Raw genomic sequence first — 8,617 nt, forward strand, 5'->3', positions numbered from 1 at the left:
TACTGGGCAAATGGTGATGGAGAAATCTACGCCTGGTGACTCCTAATTAAAAGTAGAAAAACCCACAAAGCTTGAGAGTAAAAGGTTGTCTGATAAGTAGAATAGTATGGGGAAAGCTGCTGGTTATACAACAAAACAAAAAAAAACTCCTTTAGATCATCCTTCCAATTATAGACTCTTGTTGAAACAGATGACTGCAGCAGTAAATTAACTGAAAAAATACCACACTATGTTTTGAATGATTTATGATAACTCTAAACCCTTTTGTAAAAAAAAAGTTTCACATTTTGCTGCAGTATATATCTATCCCCATTTTTGCCACCTATTATTTTTCACTTTAGCAGCTGAATGCCACTTTATATGTGATATCCATGAATGAGAAATGCCATCTATTACCTAAAACCTTTGCAATGCAAAAGATGGTGGACACTTTTCAGTCAATAACTGAATATACCATAATAGGTAATAGCTCCAAATCAAACAAGTCTGTTCTTTCTGAAAATGAATAAACAGATACAAGTCTGTAACCAATAATTTAACTTAGAAAACTAAAGAGGGTCAATAAGTAACATTAATGTGAAGACAATGAATGAAACATGAATCAAAATTTACCTGCCTAATTTAAAATCACACTGCTTGTTTGCATTGTACTCTTTTGAAAGATATAATCACTTCTAGCCACGCATCATGATTATAATAATTTAAGTAATTAAATTAGCAACAGTCTGCTATTGAATTCACGCAGAGAACCATGCACAGCTATTGTCATTAACACTGCATAACACTACTATTATTCACACCTCAATGCAACCAAGTTTTCTTGAAAAATACTGCTAGGAATGAAGGATGAAAAGTATGTCAACTATTACAGGTCTCTGTGCTTATTTAATTGCTGACATTGGCCTACAAGGTCTAAAACCTAATCATGTTAATTAAATACATAAGAAGAGTACAGATGCTTTATACAAAGCTATTTGAATACACGGCTTATATTGGACCGTATGTGAAATATGATCTTTGGGCTTTGTATTGTAACTGAACCTGCAATTCCTCTTCCTATGTCAGTTGGAGGGGAGTTTGATGAAAAATGCATGTTAATTTTGTAGGTAGGATATTGCATATATTTAAAACGCACCACACAGTATTTCATTACTGCCAAACACATATGCATTTTATAGTGCATGTAATTCTTAACAGTCAGGGCACAGACACCGAGTTGCCATGGCTACAAAGGAAAAGAGTAAGATTCCTTTCTTTCTGGTGCTTTCAGCAAAACTGTTTCACAGTACAATAGAACAGAAAGGCTAAAGTCATTTGGGTGGAACAGATATTTTGGATATTTTTGTAAATGCAAGCAAAATTCAAAATTCATATTTTGGAAGTATTATTTTAAATAAAGCCAAATATCTAAAGCAAGCACTTTATTAAATGTATGTGCTTGTGTGCATATATGTCTGTGTGTATGCTATATATAAAACATTTTTGTTACGTATGTTTTCACACACACCATGTTCATACTATTATGTCGGCTTTTGTTTGAGTTTTTCTGGGATACCTGTTATTTCCCTCCCTACTACAATATTCCCAGTTGGCCGTTTATAGCTATGATGATCAATCTGTTTGTCTTTTTTGCTTTGCTTGTAGTCCTTGGGTAACGTTTGTGTACCACAAAGGTTCCTACTAAACTTTATTTCTGCCTGCATAGTATATATTTATATATTCAATTTCCAAATTTCAAATGTCAAATTTTCAAAACCTAATTCACACTTTCACACATTCCTGCATTGTGAACTGTTTGCCATTGTTTTGTGGAAAATACTTGCCTTTTCTCAGTTTTTAGATGCAGTTTACTTGCCTTTTGCCTGTGCACAGGGTTCAATATAGCCCTATGTTAAATTAATATGCTCCTAATGCATGTACTGATACCTGGAATGATATTTTAAATAATAATAGATATTTAAGTACTATAAAAATGAATGCTACCCTTCGTGCATTTAAGTGAGGCAGAAATGACAGCAAGGCAAGTGAAAAGGTAACAAAGTGATGCTGCTTATAGAGTACAACACACAATTTTTAAAAACTATTACAAATTTGATATCTCTACAAACAGATTTGCACAGCTCAAGGGGCTGGGCATGGGGTGATTTGGTCTTTAAAGCAAACCCTTGTCCACTGTGTTCAGTGAAAATGAAATCCAATGATGTGATTCAACTTACATTTGCAATTCCATCAAAATCCCAATAAACAGGTTCAAGTGTTGGTAATAAACTGTTGGAGTGAGGCTAAAGTGGAATGGTTATGTCATCTTAACACCAATATTAGATTATTACCAATCATCTGTTAAAATTGTGTTTGATTCCTGTTTGTACGGATTCACATAATTACATTGAAGAGGAATTAGTGGTAAATGAAATAGTTAAACATATGTTACAAATCTAACACATTGCAAATATTTCAATATTTTTTCATTGGAACCTTTACATGTGTGCAGGTGCAGAGGGAGCAGAGGTACAGATAACGAGGGTGCTGAAAATGTTCACGAGGATGATGTCAGAAGTCATGGCTTTACTTATGGGAAGAGATAAGGGAATGTGGGATTTCTAGATTTGAGCAAAGGAGATTAAGATGTAATGTGGCAGAAAGGATCAACAATGAGCTTTGGTATGATAAAGAGAGGAAAACAATTTCCATTGATAAGAAAGCGAGTAATGAATTGCACTGTTAGTGCATGGTTTGCCATTCTAAAAACATAAAAAAAGCAGCTGTAAAAATACTTGAAAATGAATACAGAAAGGTGAAAGAAAAGAAGGGACTGGAGAATGGAATCGTGAGTCCTCCTTTCAGAGAACTCGAGCAGGCATGATGGTTCAAACAGATCTGACTGCTGCAAAATTGTATGATTTTTATGAGCTGTCATATTGGTCATTATTCAAGCCTGCTTGACTGACTCTCCTTCTCCTCCCTCTAATTCTTTTGATGCATTGTATATATCAGTATTCATGTGTCCCTGAACTATAGTGTGTGTGTGTGTGTGTGTGTGTGTGTGTGTGTGTTTGTGTGTGTTTGTGTGTGTGTTTGTGTGTGTTTGTGTGTGTGTGTGTGTGTGTGTGTGTGTGTGTGTGTGTGTGTGTGTGTGTGTGTGTGTGTGTGTTAAAACTGTGGCCCGTCTCACTGTAAGTGCCACACTCACAAATAAACTGTGAGGGTTGTTGGAGATCTGAGGTGCTTGAGAAATATTGTATTCAAACCAGGTTGTGGGAATGCTGAGTGCTTTTTTTCAGACATCACATGATTTTTGCTCTATTTAAATGCCTGTGAGGTGAGATTTTTGCAATATCGTTAATAGAGATTTTGCGATGAGAAATTTTACCATTGAAGTTTTTTTACTAACTTGTTTGGGGAGACAAGGACATTCACTTTTATCATTTTTATCAGACACCTTATGATGTTTACTTCCAATCTCAGTTTTCCAAATCAGAGTGAGTAGGCAATAATACAGCTGATGCACAAAAAAAAGATTCAGGCATTGATATTCCTTATTTCTTTTTTGCTACTAAAAGAAACTGATTCAGCGTTTGTGCTTGTCTGTGCATTCATGGATTCAGTGTCCCTACGTTTCTGGAATTTAATTTGATATTCTAGATAATCAACCCCTTCTGAATGTATTTGCATGCTGAATGCACACTGAATTGTTCTCTTTTGTTTGAAAGCAAACAGCAGGTAAATAATAAAGGAGTAACTGAGTTGAGACCATGCATCTTGAAACAAGTATTTTAAGAATAGCTGTGTCTTTGAATTCTGAAGCCTGATGATAGTATGCACCAGGTTCCTTTAATTAAATTTTAGATTACTATTGTTCTCACATGAGATGCTTTTGTCAATTTGTCCTCTAAGATGGATGAAAAGAAATTGCATGACATTATTTCAAGAGAAGAGCAGGGGTGTTCCTTTTTGGTAGCTTGCCAATATTCACCACTCAGGAACATCACTAAAATTAGTCATTAGCTCATTGTCGTTTGTAGGATCTTGCTATACTCAAGGCAGATGCCATGTTGACTGCAACAATGATTACCCTTTACCGGTATGAATTTGGCCACAATGCAATTTTAAATATCCTGGTGTTAACAAGGGTGCTACTATAAAAATTCATTTTTACACTTTGAATTTTAATTAAAATTTTGAACATTCCTTTGAGAACCTGTATTGCTGGTTATGAATGTACAGAGATGTGCAAACAGCAAGTAACACTGAAAATGTCTCTAACCCATGTCTGTATATATCTTTTGCTTTACAAGCAAAGATCAAAGAAATAATGCACAAACAACACCAAGTATTTTTTCTTTGAAATCGTCACTAAAAGCTTACTTTCAGTAAAAGTTAAGAATTATTTATCATCATTTAAAGATTGTTGACAATGAAATAGTTCAATTGCAAACTGTCCCGAAGTCAATGGTGACGTAAGGCATTTGGTTTAATTGACCTAGTAATTTGGATTGGGAGTATTTCCATTCACGATACAACAAAGAGCTATTTTTTATTGCAAACACACATTGACTAAAATCAATGCAATGGAATTGGTTTACATAGAACAGAATTTTCAATGCATGGTGTTTAATTATTTTGTGAGACTAACATGCATTCTATTCTTCTTTGCTCAACAATTATAACTTGTGATACATGTACAACATATTTAATGAAAGATATTCATGTTTATCAAAATGGTGCTTGGAAGCCCAGCAAAGTAAATATTCTGCAAATCTCTCAACACTTAGTAATTCCGCTAAATAGAAAGTTAAAAGTTTTTTGTATCATTAAGGTTCTACAACATGTAAGCCATGTTTTTTGGACTAAAATGAAACATCATGCAAATCCTACTGTCCAAATTGGCACTGGAATATTTCATTCTTATTTTACAGATCTTTTAACAGTATTAGCTTCTATTTCAAATATGCACCATTAGATCTTCCCTTTCACACCCAATGATACTGCAACCATTTTGAACAAATTTATGAAAATTGATAAATAATTCAAAAACCTGTTGATTGACGCAGCAGTCTTTTCTATCGTAGATTTCGATTATTAGTTCAAAGTCAAATCAATTGTCACTAGTATGGGCAGAACAGGCCTCTTCCCACACATAAAATACACAATGTAACCAAGTACAGATTTCTGAAAGTACAGCTCTCTTCTTACTAACTTTGCTGGAGCAGTATCAAAAAGCTTTCAAAAAAATCAGATCAACCACAATTATAACTAAATAATTCTATCCACTTCTACACTGGCTGTCTCTAGCACTTCATCGCAGCTTGCTGCCTCCTCTTCCCAGGGACTAATGTCAATGATATCTTCATCAATGCATATTCTTGCCTCTATTCTCGCCTCCACTTCTCTCTGTTCTTCCCTTTCAATAGGATCTTACAGCTGAAATCCTCCTACATTTCAGACCCTCATTCATCTAGCTTTTGGCATTCCAGGCAGCTAAAATGTCAGGAAACAATGATAATGTGGATCTGTCTTGTTTTTGAAATGTATTATTAGTTAATACAAAGTGCAAGGCAATAGAAAAAGAGGGTAACCAATAGGCATCAGATAAATAAGTTGACCATTATTTTTCTCCAACTATCATTAAGTTGTAAGGCAGATTTTCATGCAGATGTGTTTTTCTCTTTATTTTAGAAATGTACTGCTGATATCTTTGAGATTGATTGATATTCTCCATGTAATTTGACAACAGTAGATGACTTATTGTCCCAGATATTCACAGTTTCTCCTGGCTATCAGGTACCATATCAATACACATTAAAAATCTCAGTAAGTAAGCTTTTTTATTGCTTTAATTGGCTTAACTTTTTTTTGTCCCTGTCTTACATTAATGGTTCGTTTTTCAGTTTTAAAATTCAATATATTTTGATCATGGAATTGGTCAATAATTTTTCAATAATTTACTATGGAAAAAGTATCTTATTTATATTTTTTCCTTCACAATGCCATGGAATGACACCAAAATTAAAAATCCAAAAGGAAAATACTGTAGATACTGGAATTCTGAAATAGAAACAGAAAATGTTGGAAATACTCAATAAGCCCAGAAGCATTTATGGAAGGAGAAACAGAGTTAACATTTCAGGTCAATGAAACCTTCCATAGAGGAGGCACCTAAAACTAGAGGGCATAGTTTTAGAACATAGAACATTACAGCACAGAACAGGCCATACGGCCCGCGATGCTGTGCCGACGTTTTAGAGTGAGGGGGAAGAGGTTCAGAGAGGATATTTCACCAATGTTAGGAAACATCAGAGATAAAATAGCTTTTAAATTACAGAGAAGGAGAGAGGTGTAGAAAAAACAAAAGTGAAGGTATGTGATAGGATGGACAGAAGAGAGGTTGAATAAGGACATGGAGAGAATGCATGATGTTTCCTGGGATGGAGTGTTTCAGTTATGATAATATAAGATATTTATTTATTAGTCACATGTACATTGAAATGCACAGTGAAATGTGCCTTTTTGCGTTATTGAGAATGTGCTGGGGGCAGCCCGCAAGTGTCGCCACTCTTCTGGTGCCAACATAGCATGCTCGCAATCTCCTAACCCGTACGTCTTTGGAATGTGGCAGGAAACCGGAGCACCCAGAGGAAACCCACACAGACACGGGGAGAATGTACAAAGTCCTTACAGACAGCAGAGGAATTGAACCCGGGTCGTTGGTGTTGTAATAGCGTTACGCTAACCACTACATTACCGTGCATCTGGGAGATTCTGGATAGATTGCGTTTGTTTTCCTCAGAGTGGAGGATGCCAAGGGGTGACCTGAACAAGGTATGCAAAATTATGAGGGGCATAGATAGGGTCGATAGGAGGAAATCTTTCCCATAGAGAAAGCATCTAAAACTAGAGTGCATAGTTTGAGGGTGAGGGGCAAGAGGTTTAGAAGGGATAGGAGGAAAATATTTCTCACCCAGAAGGTAGTTGGAATCTGGAACACACTGTCTGACTGGTTGTAGAGGCAGGTATTCTCACAGCATTTAAAATGTATCTAGATTAGCATTTGAATCATCAATGCAATGAAGGCTGTAGACCAAGTGCTGGTAAATGGGATTAGTATAAATGGGTATTGATAGACGGCATCTGGAGCCTGTTTCAGTGTTCTATGACTCAATGAGGTAAAAGGAGGACACATTGGAAGCACCATCATCAGAACAGAATTTTTTCAGACAGAATTTAGGAGAATGGAATGGAGTCTTTACTGGAAATTGGGTGGAAGAATTATGGCTATGTTAGCAATGGAAATCAATGAGATTGTAGTGGATATCAGTTACTAACTTATGCTCTGAAATGGAGAAGACACTAAAATTTTTCTGCCGCTTGCATAACCTAAAGACAAGTGGTAAAGGTTTTCTCATATACATCCTCTTCAAAGGCTAGGGTGTGGAAATTCTTCTTTAGTCACCAGGACTAATACTAAAGAGCTAACATCTTGTCCTACCATCCAAGGATCAGGAGTCCTATTCCTTTGTTTCCAATTCAATTTTCCTATTATTTGCATGCACTGACATTTCACCTGTCAATTAAGTTGCTGTTACGATGCCATTTCCAATCCAGCAGATTGGCTACAAACTCACTACATTGTGCAGCAATCAACACCAGTACAACTCAAAGCTTTTATTTTCATGCACAGCACAGCCTCAAACCGATGATTTACCAAACTACTCATTTTATTCATCAGAGAGTAACACAATAAGCACCGCACTAATGAAGCTCAAGGACACTTTTAAGAATAATCATTCATCAGTGTAAAACCCAAAAGTCCTTAAAAAAATAAAATGATTTATTTCATTGGAAGCAAATGAAAGAAAAATTATTTCACTGAGCATTTTAAACCATTGGTTGCTGATTATTTTAAAGCCTATATTTTTGAAAGATATCTTTATTACTTTAAAGAATCTCTCATTTAAGCTCTGTTATTTTTTCCATTAATTAGGGCAAGAAAACAGAATATCTTGTTAGTTAAATCAGGCACCAAGATGAAACATCAAATTCAACAAACCTATAGGAAATAATGTGGCATATTCTGTTTTCTGTGGTACAGGTTACTGAGAAGGAGGCCACTCTGTCCTTCTTATCAGTGTGGGCTCTATTCCAGAAAAATGTTGAAATATTCCCACTGCTCATTTGTTTCCCTATTACCCTGTATCTTAATATTCTTTTAATATTAATTCATTTTTCCTTAAAGCATCCAATCCTGTCCACTTCAGCACACCCTATGGCAAAGCATTCCATGCTCTAAAAAACGTATATGTAAACAAATTTCTTTTAATGAGATCCCAAGGGTCCTCAAAGGCATGTAAAAATATCCAGGCTTACTTTTTCAATTGTAAAAGGTTTAAAGGTGTTACTGCCTTAAAACAATATTTATTACCCTTCCTTTACAGAGGATGATTGTGTCGTATTTCTGCTACTGGATTAGTGAACAAGAGAATACATGTTCCAATCTTACCAAACCAGTTTGATACTTCAATTCAGTTAAGAAAACCTGAAAATGAAGAAGTGGAATCAATAAAAATAACTATGTATCTGTAAGATTGTTGTATAAACCCAAACCGTGATTGTTACCCAG

This window comes from Pristis pectinata, chromosome 18 (assembly GCF_009764475.1).
Source record: "Pristis pectinata isolate sPriPec2 chromosome 18, sPriPec2.1.pri, whole genome shotgun sequence".
In the NCBI taxonomy this organism is placed as follows: Eukaryota; Metazoa; Chordata; class Chondrichthyes; order Rhinopristiformes; family Pristidae; genus Pristis; species Pristis pectinata.